At 40.0% G+C, this 14,323-nt stretch overlaps 1 protein-coding gene and 1 non-coding gene across 7 annotated transcripts in view; one reads left to right on the forward strand and one right to left on the reverse strand.

The window, feature by feature from the left end:
• Positions 1-14,323, forward strand: part of DIAPH3 (diaphanous related formin 3) — a 527,980-nt gene that overhangs the window by 99,700 nt on the left and 413,957 nt on the right. The gene's annotated exons all lie outside the window — the stretch shown is intronic.
• TRNAC-ACA lies at positions 2,044-2,115 on the reverse strand. Its single transcript has one exon. It is a non-coding gene; the product is annotated as a tRNA-Cys (tRNA).

Below are 14,323 nucleotides of genomic sequence, written 5' to 3' on the forward strand. Positions count from 1 at the left end.
TATATTCAGAGGATTGTCACTTGCTGTCCTTTCTCTTAGGTGTCCTGTTCTCTCGTCTTCTCTACCATGTTCTGTGTGTGTGGTACTGTAGTTCACGCAGTGTGTTCGTGGGTTGTGGCTCACTGTGGTTTGTTCAGTAACTATCCTCTGGCCTTTGGTTGGAGCAACTGTTAACTGCTGTCATATTCCTCTTTTGAGGCTTAGAAGCTAAAGAACACCTCCATTCTGATCATGGTAAGCAGGTGGAAATGTTATAATGCCTTCAACAGTTGGAGCAACACTTCTTAAGTAAAAACAGTCTAGATATTCAAGTCTTTTGAAGGCAGTGGGCCAGCAAAGGAAAGCTTTCTTCTGAATGGAAGGGAAATTGATGCTAGTTGGGTATAGGTGGATAATACAAGAAATATAGCATGTTGAATGTCTTCTATTATTTATTCAAGCTAATATCTTAGTGACTAAAATTAATGTGTGATCAATCTTTTTTTTTCTTTGTAAAGATATTTTACAAACAATGGGAGAAGAGCAGCAGATTTTCTGTATTTTATCATGTTTCTTTGTAAAATGTACTTGGTAGTAATTCTAAACTTTTAATATATACTATTTTTACTGTACGCTAAGGCAACTTCTAAAATTATAGGAAGAATTCTTGGTACATAATTGTGTTCTTTAAGTGCTTATAAAAAAGCCTTAACTCTTTATGGGCGCTCCGTGCTAAACTTAGTTTTGTTAGTGAACACTCCTTTGTGTGGTGCTTTCCATCACTCATTGTTTCTGCTGTGAGTTTGCATAACAGCATCTCTGAATAGCAGATTTTATTGGCATTGGAGATCTATTGGGGTTGTAAATGTTCTGAAAACAAGTAATTCATACTGCAGTGACAGCTTAGTGTTTCTTTTGATAAGTAACATTAGAGATGCTAGAAATCATTTGAAAAATTCAAGGAAGTTGTCCCAGCGCATTTTAATAGCAATATCCATGATGGTAATTTAGGTTATAATTACCCCCTTGGCACCAACTGTGCTTACCTGTTTTTGTACAGTGCTGACTCTGCTGTTTTTTTCCAGTGTTGTCATTATCTATGCAAACTATTTCTTTAAATAGTCTCCACATTTTGTATCATTTTATTTATCTTCTCAAGTCTCATCACCTGAATAAGTACCAAGAATTTGGGAACTGGCAATGCTAGTGAAATGAGGCAGTTAATTTAATAGTTACTGACATAAATAGACAAGCACAGAGACATGTACACACTCATGCAAGAGTACACACCCTCTCTTTACCCTGCAAACTTAGGTATTTTGACTATTTTGGCTTTATATTGATGAAACTTTTCTATTTTCTGCAGTTAACCTGCTGAAAATTACAGAGTGAATGCCATGGAGAATGGTCCTGCGTCAAGTAACTTTTCATACAGAAAGCACTTAAAATTCCAGTCTACTTTTACAGTCCCCCAATATTTTAAGTTTGTAATCTCTAGAGGCTGTATTTTGGATCTTCGTGTTAAAAAATGCTAATTTTTCTTGATGGATTTATGTGTAATTACAAAACTAAAAAATTGCCTGCAGTTGGGGGTGCTGCATGGTGAGTTTTGGTGTAGAGTACCTACTTTCTGAGAGGAATTAGTTCCGATTTAGCGAGCAGAGTGATATTTTATAGTGATTGGAGTAATGTTTTAAGAACGCAACTTCTGACTTCTGTGATATCTCAGATAATGTGGGCAGAGTTTTGCTGAAAGCAGCCACCACATTTCAGATACTGTGTGTGTATACCTGTCCTCAGCTGTGATCGACTCTCTGTGACCCCATGGACTGTGGCCCACCAGGCTTCTCTGTGCATGGAGTTCTCCAGGCAAGAATCCTGGAGTGGGCTGCCATTGTCTACTCCAATTAGACACTGTGAAAGAAAGAAAAGTGAAAGTGAAGTCGCTCAGTTGTGTCTGACTCTTTGCGATCCCATGGACTATAGCCTGCTAGGCTCCTCCATCTATGGGATTTTCCAGGCAAGAATACTGGAGTGGGTTGTCATTTCCTTCTCCAGGAGATCTTCCCAACCCAGGGATTGAACCTGGGTCTCCTGCATTGTAGGCAGACGCTTTACCATCTGAGCCACCAGGGACGTCCCATTAGACACTCTACTAGGGACTAAAAGGCCATTTTCTCACCAACATGGGCATTTTGCTGTGTTGGCTTCCTATAGAGCATGAGGATTTTCTAGATTTAGCTTTTTGCTTTTATTATTTTAAAAGTCAGATCATCATTATGTGGTGGATTCTGCCTGGTTGTATAGAAATAATTCAGTTAATTGAAAAAGGAAAGTCAGTTCTTTGGTACTTTTCACTAGTACCTTGGAAATATAACATACTTTTAATTTGTCATAGAAATGGTATTCCAGATGACTGCTAATAAACAAATGAGACAAAATAGTGAAAAAAAACATATGCTGATAAATCTTACACCTGAACTGCGATGAAATGCAGGCATTGAAGCAGGTACAAATGAATCTGTTCTAAGACAGGTCAAAGGAAATGGTTGCTAGTTTCTTTAAAATTAAATAGCAAAAGAAAGAATGTTTCATTTTAGAAAAATAGAAATGGTAAGGGAAATAAGTATTGAAAATATATTAATTTTTGTGCCTTAGAATACTTTTAATAAAAAAATATGACAAGAATAATGTATGTACTTTTTGGTCTATCCTGCATGTGGTATTTTAGAATAAAATTTACTAAGGGATTAAAAAAGATTTAAAAACTGTGTTGGATAAATATCCTTCAATTTTTGTGATGTCAGGCAGACATCCTTATCTCACTAATGTGTTTTGATACCACAGGGGATAAGGCTTTCTAAGTATTTTCCTCTTCATGGCTAATGGACTTAGAAAGACGGAGGCGTGAGTGTCCTCCTCCCTCCCTGGCTGCCTGCTTCCTGTGAAGTCATGTGAAATGAAAGAAACACAAGAAGGGCTGTGTGTAAAAGGCACAGTTCTGATTATTCATGTAACATAGTATTTTCTCCCCTGAATTTCTTTTCTTTTGTACCTGTATTTTGATAGTAATATAATAAAAGGGGAGAAGTGGTGCTGAAAACTAATCTTTTGTTTATCTTTATTTCCTATGTCTTTATTTATTTATTTTTAAAGTTTTTTATTTTTTAAATTATAAAAGTATGATAACACATTTATAGAAGACTTGGAAAATACAAAGTTAAATATAGTCCCACTATTCATTGAAATTATTTTTTAAGTAGATAAATTAAGACTTTTAGTTGTAGTTTCAGTATCAAGCTCTCAAAAATTACTAGAATGAATAGACAGAAAGGTAGATGGGTATAGTAGACCTGAAAAACACTATGGACCAATTCAACATAATTAAGATTTATATAATTTTCACACAACAGCATGATACAAATTCTGTTCAACTTCCCAGAGACCATAAACCGGGAGACAGTGAAGCATATCCAGGGACATAAAACAAGGTCCAAAAATTTCATGATCTGAAGATACTGAAATCATACAGAGTCCTCTTATCACTGTGGAATTATGTAAGAAATAAATATCAAAAGATAAAATAACCGACGTATTTTCAAGTATAATGTGACATGAAAGCCTCAATAGAGTTAAAAGACTGATAAAGCATTGAGGGTTATTGCAGAGCAGAAAGCATTTACATGAGAAATTAATATGAAAATGAGGAATTAATATCAAAGATACTTAAAAAAAAACCCCATGTATTGGAAATTAAGTGTTTACTTTTAAATGATGGATGTATCTAAGAAGCCATAACAAGGAAAATTAGGAAATATTTGTAACAGAATAAAAATGAAAAGAGAATTTATCAGAATTTGTTGCATGCAGCTGAAGCTACTCAATGCAATTAAATACAATGTGGAATCTTGAATAAGGTATGAAAACAAAAATAATGGGCACTAGCATAAATTTTGTGAAATTTGAACAAAATCTGTGCTTTAGTTAATAATAATGTATCACATGTTAGTTTTCTACTTTTTATTTTGTTTGGCTATATAGTATTTCTTAATATTCTCAGAATTGTATTAAAAGTTTCAAGCCTCATTCAAATAAAAAAAAATAACTAAAATAATAAGCTTTCTAGACTTTTAGCAGTAATACTAGTTACCAGAGTAAATCGATTGAATTTAAATTAGAATCTAGCTTTCTATTTATACTTAGTCAAATAACTGGGACCAAAATGTCATAAATTTTTCATAAAATTTCATAAAATTTGTAAGATTTCTAAAATATCTATATTTTATTATACATGCTATTTATGTGTGTATATATACATACATACATACATATATATACATATAGGCTTCCCAGGTGGCTCAGTGGTAAAGAATCTGCCTGTCAAGCAGGAGACACAGAGATATGGGTTAGATCCCTAGGTTTGAAAGATCCCCTGGAGTAAGAAATAGCAACCCATTCCAGTATTCCTGCCTCAAAAATTCCATGGACAGAGACTGTCGGGCCACATTTCCATGGGGTTGCAAAGTGTTGGACACAATTGAGCACACAGGTTCACTAGAATCCTATATAGAGCTTTGGAGAAAAAAACAATACCTGGGCATTTATAGTTTTCAAAAATTTCCAAGATAATTCTAATGTGCATCTGAATTTTAAAAAGTTATTATAGGTTTTTCTATTAAAAGGTAGTTTTAGTGACAGAGAATTCTATTATTTTCTGTTGATCAATCATGGTACAATGATAATAGAAGGAATAATAGTTACATAATCACATTGTAAAGATGTTTATCAGTTTTCACAATCAATAGCCAGACAAAAAATAAAGGATAATTATAATTGCAAGCCATAATGGAAACATGATTAACCTAATATAAAATAGTTACATACTATTTGAGGGATTAAGTACAGTGATGTGGTAAGTGAAAGTGCATCCACCCAGACAGTCTGTGTCCTTTGGTTGGTTCCTTTAATCCATTTACATTGAAGGTAATTATTGATATGTATGATCCTATTACCATTTTCTTGTTTTGGATTTATTTTCTGTGGGTCTTTTCCTTCTCTTGCATTTCCTCCCTAAAGAAGTTCCTTTAGCATTTGTTGTAAAGTTGGTTTGGTGGTGCTGAATTCTCTTTACTTTTGCTTGTCTGGAAAGCTTTTGATTTCTCTGTCAAATTTGAATGAGAATCTTGCTGGTTTTAGGTTGTTTCCTTTCATTACTTGAAATATATCATGCCATTCCTTTCTGACTTTGAGAGTTTCTGTTTAGAAGTTAATTGATAACCTTATGAGAGTTCTCTTGTATGTTATTTTTCATTTTTCTCTTTTTGCTTTAAATATTTTATCTTTGATTAATTTTTGTCAGTTTGATTACTTTGTGTCTTGGTGTATTCCGTCTTGGGTTTATCCTGCCTGGAACTCTCTGTGCTTCCTGGATTTGGTTGACTTGTTTTATTTTTTCCATATTTGAGAAGTTTAAAGCTACTAGCTCTTCAGATATTTTCTTGGGTCCTTTCCCTCTTCTCCTTTTGGTACCTCCCATTATCAAACATTGGTGCATTTAATGTTGTCCCAGAGGTCTCCTAGGCTGTCGTCTTCTTTTTTTTTCCATTTCTTTTTTTCTTTATTTGGTTTTGCAGCAGTGATTTCCACCATTCTGTCTTCCAGGTCATTTACTTTTCTTTTGCCTCAGTTATTCTGGTTTTGATTCCTTCTAGTGTATGGTTCATTTCTGTTTGTTTTTTAGTTCTAGGTCTTTAGTAAGCATTTCTTGCATCTTTTCCATTCTTTTTCTGAGACCTTGGATCATCTTCACTATCGTTATTCTGAATTCTTTTTCTAGAAGTTGCCCTGTCTTCACTTTTTTTAGTTGTTTTCCTGGGGTTTTATTTTATCCCTTTATCTGGGATATAACCCTCTGCATTTTCATTTTGATTAACTTTCTATGGTGTGGGTTTTCCTTCTGGTTGAGGAAGACTGTAGCTCTTGCTGCTTTTGTCTGCCCTCAGTGAATGGGGCTGAGTGGACGGGGGGGACTAGCAGTGGGAAATTGAGTCCTGCCCTGGTGGGCAGGGCCATGCCTTATGCTGGTTGCCTGCTGATGGGCGCGGCTGCATTCCCTTCCCGGCAGTTGTTTGACATGAGGCTTCCCAGCTTTAGAGTCTACAGGCTCTGTTGTAGGCTCATGCCAAGGGGCATCTCCCAGGATTGCTGTTGCCAGTGCCCCGTCCCCGGGGTGAAGCTACTGCCAACCCAGGCCTCCGCAGGAGCCTCCAACACTAGCATGTAGTTCTGGTTCCGTCTCCTATGGGCTCGCTGCTGCATTCCCCTGGGTCCTGGTATGCACACGATTTTGTTTGTGCCCTCCAAGAATGGAGTCTCTGTTCCTCAGATTCCCTGGGGCTTCCTAGTCTCTTTCCCGGATGGCCAGGCTGGGATGTCTGACGTGGGGCTCAGAACCTTTACAACAGTGGGACTACTTCATTGATACTGCTGTTCTCCAGTTTGTGGGTTGCCCACTTGGCAAGGATGGGGTATCATTTTATTGTGATTGCGCCCCTCATTCTGTCTAATTGCAGCTTCTCCTTTGTCTTTGGATGTGGGCTTTCTTTTTTTGATGGGTTCCAGAGTCCTCTTGTCGGTGGTTGTTGAACAGCTGGTTGTGATTTTGGTGCTGTCAAAGGAGGAGGTGAATGCAGGTTCTTCTACTCTGCCATCTTGAGCCAATATTCTATTTCCTATTTAAATTGAAATATTCCTATTAAACTAAGCTTTCATTCGTAAGGGTGTTTTTTGTGTGTGACTTACTCGCCTGTCCATTCTTGTTACCCTTAGTCTCTATACGGCTTCCATTTAACAACTTCATTCATTCACTGAACACTAGGCACTTTTCAAGGCACTGGTGATGCAGTATTGAATTCAGTTCCCATGAGGCAGATGCTGCCCTAATAACTGTGTTCTAGCGGAGGAGATGGCACCACACAGAGGTTCTGATGTTCCTAGAAGTTTTGCCCACTGAGCTCATTCATTGCTTTTCTTCCTGCCGCACCACAATCATCATCCTTCCTGAGTTGATTGTTCATGTAGATGGTCAGTTTAACATTGCATGCTGTCATTTCCTTGACTTTATGACTTCCAGAAATCTTTGTTTTTCCACCCAGTCTCAACCTCCCATTACCTTGGATAGTAAAATACCGCCTCTAAATATGGTTGCAAACTTCCTTTCCTGAGCATTATCTATACTCATACTTAATATTCCGACTTTAAGAATTCTGTCACCCTTTAAGAACTGGGCTTCCTTGGTTGCTCAGTGGAGAAGAACCTGCCTGCCAATACAGGAGATCTGGGTTCTTCCCTGGGTCAGGAAGATTCACTGGCAAAAGAAATGGCAACCTGCTTCAATATTCTTGTCTGGGAAATCCTTAGGACACGACTTAACAACTAAACAATAACAACAATAAGCTACTGACTCTATGGTTTTTTCATGTCCATCACCTTCTCACTTTCATCGTGTTCTCACCTTTTTGACATTAGATGCACAGTCCTTTGTTCTCTATTATAAATATTCAGTGCATTTGTCTCTCTGTTCACATACCTTCTGCCCTTGGTTAATGGAACTACCTGCTTGCTCTGTGTTTTCATGTCAGCCTAGCATACATCTCAGTTCAGTTCAGTCGTGTCTGACTCTCTGTGACCCCACAGACAGCAGCACGCCAGGCCTCCCTGTCCATCGCCAACTCCCGGAGTTTACTCAAACTCATGTCCATAGAGTCGGTGATGCCATCCAACCATCCTATCCTCTGTCGTCCCCTTCTCCTCCCACCTTCAGTCTTTCCCAGCATCAGGGTCTTTTCAAATGAGTCAGTTCTTCACATCATGTGGCCAAAGTATTGGAGTTTCAGCTTCAGTACCAGTGCTTCTAATGAATATTCTGGACTGATTTCCTTTAGGATAGACTGGTTGGATCTCCTTGCAGTCCACGGGACTCTCAAGGGTCTTGTCCAACACCACAGTTCAGAAGCATCAATTCTTCGGTGCTCAGCTTTCTTTATAGTCCCACACTCACATCCATACATGACCACTGGAAAAACCATAGCTTTTGACTAGACAGACTTTTGTTGGCAAAATAATGTCTCTGCTTTTTAATATGCTGTCTAGGTTTGTTATAACTTTCCTTCCAAGGAGTAAGCATCTTTTTATTTCATTGCTGCAGTCATCATATGCAGTGATTTTGGAGCCCCCCCCAAAAATAAATTCTGTCACCGTTTCCACTGTTTCCCCATCTGTTTGCAATGAAGTGATGGGACCGGATGCCATGATCTTAGTTTTCTGAAGGTTGAGTTTTAGGCCATTTTTTTCACTCTCCTCTTTCACTTTCATCAAGAGGCTCTTTAGTTCCTCTTCACTTTCTGCCATAAGGGTGGTGTCATCTGCATATCTGAGGTTATTGATATTTCTCCCAGCAATCTTGATTCCAGCTTGTGCTTCTTCCAGCCCAGCGTTTCTCATGATGTACTCTGCATATAAGTTAAGTAAGCAGGGTGACAGTATACAGCCTTGACGTACTCCTTTCCGGATTTGGAACCAGTCTGTTGTTCCATGTCCAGCTCTAACTTTTGCTTCCTGGCCTGCATACAGATTTCTCAAGAGGCAGGTCAGATGGTCTGGTATTCCCATCTCTTTAAGAATTTTCCACAGTTTGTTGTGGTCCACACAGTCAAAGGCTTTGGCACAGTCAATAAAGCAGAAATAGATGTTTTTCTGGAACTCTCTTGCTTTTTCAGTGATCCAGCGGATGTTAGCGATTTGATCTCTGGTTCCTCTGCCTTTTCTAAATCCAGCTTGAACATCTGGAAGTTTACAGTTCACATACTGTTGAAGCCTGGCTTGGAGAAATTTGAGCATTACTTTATTAGTGTGTGAGATGAGTGCAATTGTGCAGTAGTTTGAACATTCTTTGGCATTGCCTTTCTTTGGGACTGGAATGAAAACTGACCTTTTCCAGTCCTGTGGCCACTGCTGAGTTTTCCAAATTTGCTGGCATATTGAGTGCAGCACTTTCACAGCATTGTCTTTTAGGATTTGAAATAGCTAAACTGAAATTCCATCACTTCCACTGGCTTTGTTCGTAGTGATGCTTCCTAAGGCCCACTTGACTTCGTATTCCAGGATGTCTGGCTCTAGGTGAGTGATCACACCATCGTGATTATCTGGGTCATAAAGATCTTTTTTTTTTTATAGTTCTTCTATGTATTGTTGTCACCCTTTCTTAATATCTTCTGCTTCTGTTAGGTCCATACCATTTCTGTCCTTTATTATGCCCATCTTTGCATGAAATATTCCCTCAGTATCTCTAATTTTCTGGAAGAGATCTCTAGACTTTCCCATTCTATTGTTTTCCTCTGTTTTTCTTTGCATTGATCACTGAGGAAGGCTTTCTTATCTCTCCTTGCTATTCTTTGAAACTGTGCATTCAAATGTGATCACATGGACCACAGCCTTGTCTAACTCAATGAAACTATGAGCCATGCCATGTAGGACCACCCAAGACGGATGGGTCATGGTGGAGAGTTCTGACAAAATGTGGTCCGGTGGAGAAGGGAATGGCAAACCACTTCAGTACTCTTGCCTTGAGAACTGCATGAACAGTATTAAAAGGCAAAAAGATAGGACACTGAAAGATGAACTTCCCAGGTCGGTAGGTGCTCGTTACGCTACTGGAGAAGAGTGGAGAAATAACTCCAGAAAGAATGAAGAGATGGAGCCAAAGCAAAAAGAACACCCAGCTGTGGATGTGACCAGTGATGGAAGTAAAGTGTGATGCTACAAAGAGCAATATTGCATAGGAACCTGGAATGTTAGGTCCATGAATCAACGAAAATTGGAAGTGGTCAAACAGGAGATGGCAAGAGTGAACGTCGACATTTTAGGAATCAGTGAACTAACATGGACTGGAATGGGTGAATTTAACTCAGATGACCATTATATCTACTACTGTGGGCAGTAATCCCTCAGAAGAAATCGAGTAGCCATCAAGTCAACAAAAGAGTCTGAAATGCAGTACTTGGATGCAATCTCAAAAACGACAGAATGATTTCTGTTCATTTCCAAAGCAAGCCATTCAGTATCACAGTAATCCAAGTCTATGCCCAGTATTACTATGCTTCAGTAATGCTGAAGAAGCTGAAGTTGAATGGTTCTGTGAAGACCTACAATACCTTCTAGAACTAACACCCCAAAAAGATGTCCTTTTCATTATAGGGGACTGGAATGCAAAAGTAGGAAGTCAAGAGATACCTGGGATAACAGGCAAGTTTGGCCTTGGAGTACAGAATGAAGCAGGGCAAAGGCTAATAGAGTTTTGCGAAGAGAACGCACTGGTCATAGCAAATAGCCTCTTCCAACAACACAAGAGAAGACTCTGCACATGGACATCACCAGATGGTCAACACCAAAATCAGATTGATTATATTCTTTGCAGCCAAAGATCGAGAAGTTCTATAATGTCATCAAAAACAAGACCCAGAGCCTACTGTGGCTCAGATCATGAATTCCTTATTGCCAAATTCAGAGTAAATCGATGAAAGTACGGAAAACCACTTGACCATTCTGATATAACCTAAACCAAATACCTTAGGATTATACAGTGGAAGTGACAAATAGATTCAAGGGATTAGATCTGATAGAGTGCCTGAAGAACTAAGGACAGAGGTTTGTGACACTGTACAGGAGGCAGTGATCAAGACCATCCTGACGAAAAAGAAATGCAAAAAGGCAAATTGGTTGTCTGAGGAGGCCTTACAAATAGCTGGGAATAAAAGAGAAGCAGAAGGCAAAGGAGAAAAGGAAAGATATACCTGTCTGAAGCATGCGTCTGGGAGGAAGCATACAGCCACACTGATGAGTGTTTTCTGAATGACCACAGATGACAGAGTGAGCGTTCAACAGGTATTCTACCACGTGACCCTTGTCAGTGTCCTTTTTTGCTTTCTGAAAATGGTCTCTTATCTTCTCTCATACCTGCAGCTTTGCACCCTGACTTCTAGCTGATTGTATTGCTGCTTCTGTCACTGAGACTGTCGATGTAATCAGAATAGAACTACCTTACTTCCTAATCACCAGATCTGACAATCTACCTGAATCTCTCCCCTTTGATTCTGCTTTTGCTCTTTCAGAGTGCAGTTTCCTTGCTTCTGTGTAAAGTCAATCCTTCCTCTTATGAAGTAGGTCACACCAGGAAAATCCTTAAGGAGTTCTGGTTGTTATTGTTTCCTTGTTTGTCTTCCTGCATCTGTACCTATCCTTTGCATCCACCAGGGTCTTCCTGTCTGCTTGGGTTATTCCCATCAATATGCAAACAGGATGTGGTTTTCCCCTCATCCGCGATACCGTGCCACAGGGGTTCCTTTCTATCTACTTTTCCTGGTTCTTTGCTGTCGTTTACGGAATCTTCTTAGAAAAGTTGCCCATTCTTCTTGCTTTCTTATTGAACTTCTGATCTGGCTTATCTCTAGTCCACCACTGAAGCTGCTCTTATCAAGGTCACAGTAATCAGTAGGTGGTGAGAGCATTCACTTAGTTGTTGACACCTATAGCTTTCTCATCATCTTTGCGTTTTCATTCTTTGACATCTCACCCCTCCCATTCAGACTGTCTGTAATTCTAATCTGATCTTCCTTCATACTGAGCAAATCTATGGCTTCCATCACTGGCTCTGTATACTAGGCTGCTTTCAGCTCTTGACCAGATGATGCAAAAGACAGATTCTAATTCGTTTCCTTGTTTCATGTTTTGCCTATGTCTGTTGCCACACAGTAGCTAGAATAATCTTATAAAAATGTTTATTGCGTGTCATAATTTCTGTTCTTGGTACTCTCAAACGTTTTTCCGTCTATTCAGAATAAAACCTAAAGTCTCTACCAAGGTTTGTAAGACTGCCTGGGACCAGGAAACTTTCTTAAAGGGCCAGCTCCAAAGCAGTTCAGGCTTGTGTGTTATGTGTGGTCTTGGTTGCTTTGCTGCTGCCCCTCCTCTTCTGTCTTCTCTTCCTCTTCTCTTCTGAATTGCAAGCTTTTAGAAATGCGAAAACCATTCTTAGCTGAAATCATATGAAAACATTTGGCCGTGGGCTGTGGTTTGTCAATCCCCTGCCTGTTTTATCTGTCCCGTCATCTATAACTCTTTGCCACCCTGACTGGGATTCAGATGAGTTTCCTTGCTGTCCTTCAGATATGCCAAGTTCCCTCCTGCCTTAGTGCTTTATATTTGCTCTTCTCTTTGCTTGAAAGACCCTTCTCCCAGAATGCCCGAGCTCCTTTCCTTTCTTCATTTTGCTCTCTCCTCAGATTTTCTGTCTTCTTTTTTTTTTTTTTTTTTTAATTTATTTATTTATTTGGCTGCACTGAATCTCAGCTCTGGCACTTTGGATTTTTGTTGCACCATTAGGACTCTCTAGTCTTAGGACACAAGCTTCACTGCTCTGTGGCATGTGGAGTCTTAGTTTCCTGACCAGGGATTGAATCTGTGTCCCCTGAGTTTCAAGGTGGACTCTCAACCACTGGATGACCAAGGGAGTCCCTAGGTTTTATTTTCTCAGACAGAAAAAAATGTCATTTGCTCAGACCTATGACTCTTAAATAGCTGCTTCCCCTATTACTCATTCTTTTTCTTCTATCTTCCCAATTTAGGTAGTTAGCACTACATTTTTGCTCATGCCTAATACTTAGGAGTCATTGTTGACTTTTATTTCACCATTGTTTCCACATGATACAAACAATGTCTGATACATAGTAGGTACTCAATATGTCGTTTAAGTAATAAATAGTAGTTAAGGTTATTTTTTAAAATGATTTATTTGGCTTTATTTATTGATTCAGCATCCCAGCTAATAAATAGAAAAGCATTCCGAGGAATTGTACAAAATGGAAGGTTTTTACAGAAGGAAGGGGTGGTGTGTAAGGAAGTTTTCAGCAAAAGAAAGAACTTTTTCAGTCCCAGTCATCTCTTCTTTTCAGGGTAATCAGGAAGGAAGGGGGTCTTCTATGCAGATTGCCTCACTAGTGCTTAATGGGAAATTTCAGATTTGCCTGTCTATAGGTTGCATCCTTGGAAAGATAGAAACTCCAATCAAGTCTTGGTTTGTGTCCTGGGGGCAAAGACTCCATTTTGGGTCTGTTTCTTCTGTTTTTTTTTTTTTAAAAAAAACAGCAATTGTTTATGTTCTGCTGGTATCATCACTATCTGAGTATCAGAAGGGCCATCTTACACTTTCTTGATAGTCCTAAAACTTCACATTGATGTCCGTTAGAAAAAAAAGCACCTCTGCTTCAAAGATGTTAAAATATAGGGGAAAGTGCTCATGCTAGATTTGATGAAATAGGATCCATGCTATATTACCTTGGACTTAAGGCTCAACTTCCTGCTCTTTAAAATGAAAACAGTACAGTCTACCACCTAAGACTTACGAGGTGTAAGAAATTATATCAACATAGTACCTGGTATAATACCGGTGTATTATGTATAATACTGGGTGTATCACTCGGGGTCCAGCCAGACAAAGAAGAACCACTCCAAGTATGTAAAACACAGAATTTAATGCTGGCCATTGGTGACGCCGTGACAGGGGCAATGAACGGACGGGGAAACCAAGAGAGGACAGTGAGACAACCGAGAGGTTAGCAGAAACAAGGAGCTGCCCGCACTCCTGATCTGGAGGGACGGGTGGAGGAGGTGACATGAATGGAGCCTGGGGAGCACCGTCCTGTGGGAGCCGGCACCACGCAGCCTGTCGGTGCAGGAGCTGGGGCCGCAGGGGCGCCAGAGCTCACACAGGACCGGAACGAGAAAGCGCCTGGCTTTTCCCTCCCTCCCACCTTCCAGTCTCCTGCCCCTGACCCCCGTTGGCCAAACCCACGCCTGAAGGCAGCTGCTCTGGAAGCCTGAGAAGCTGCGTCCTGCAGGGACAGCGCAGAGCCCAGCAGAGGGCAGGGGCGGGATCTGCACGAGGGAGAGCAGCCAGTCCACAGGATGAGGGTGGCCGGCCTCGGGTGCAGCCTGGCCGCGCAGCTGTGTCCGACTCCTGCAGCCCCATGCGCTGCAGCCCACCAGGCTCCTCTGTCCGTGGGATTCTCCAGGCAGGAGTACTGCGGTGGGCTTCCGTCTCCTTCTTGGTAAAACAAGCTTGGTTAAAATCTTTATTCTGATCTGATACAGTGGCATTCTGAGATAGATTTCTAAGCTCAGGCATGTTCTCCTCTGAAATCTCATGAGGGCTTCTACTGCAGATAGATGCCGTTCTGGGTCACCGAGCTCACAGCTCGGCCAGAGTGGAGTTGCAGCGTGGCGGAGTCAG

Source organism: Cervus canadensis, chromosome 9, assembly GCF_019320065.1.
Source record: "Cervus canadensis isolate Bull #8, Minnesota chromosome 9, ASM1932006v1, whole genome shotgun sequence".
Classification (NCBI taxonomy): domain Eukaryota; kingdom Metazoa; phylum Chordata; class Mammalia; order Artiodactyla; family Cervidae; genus Cervus; species Cervus canadensis.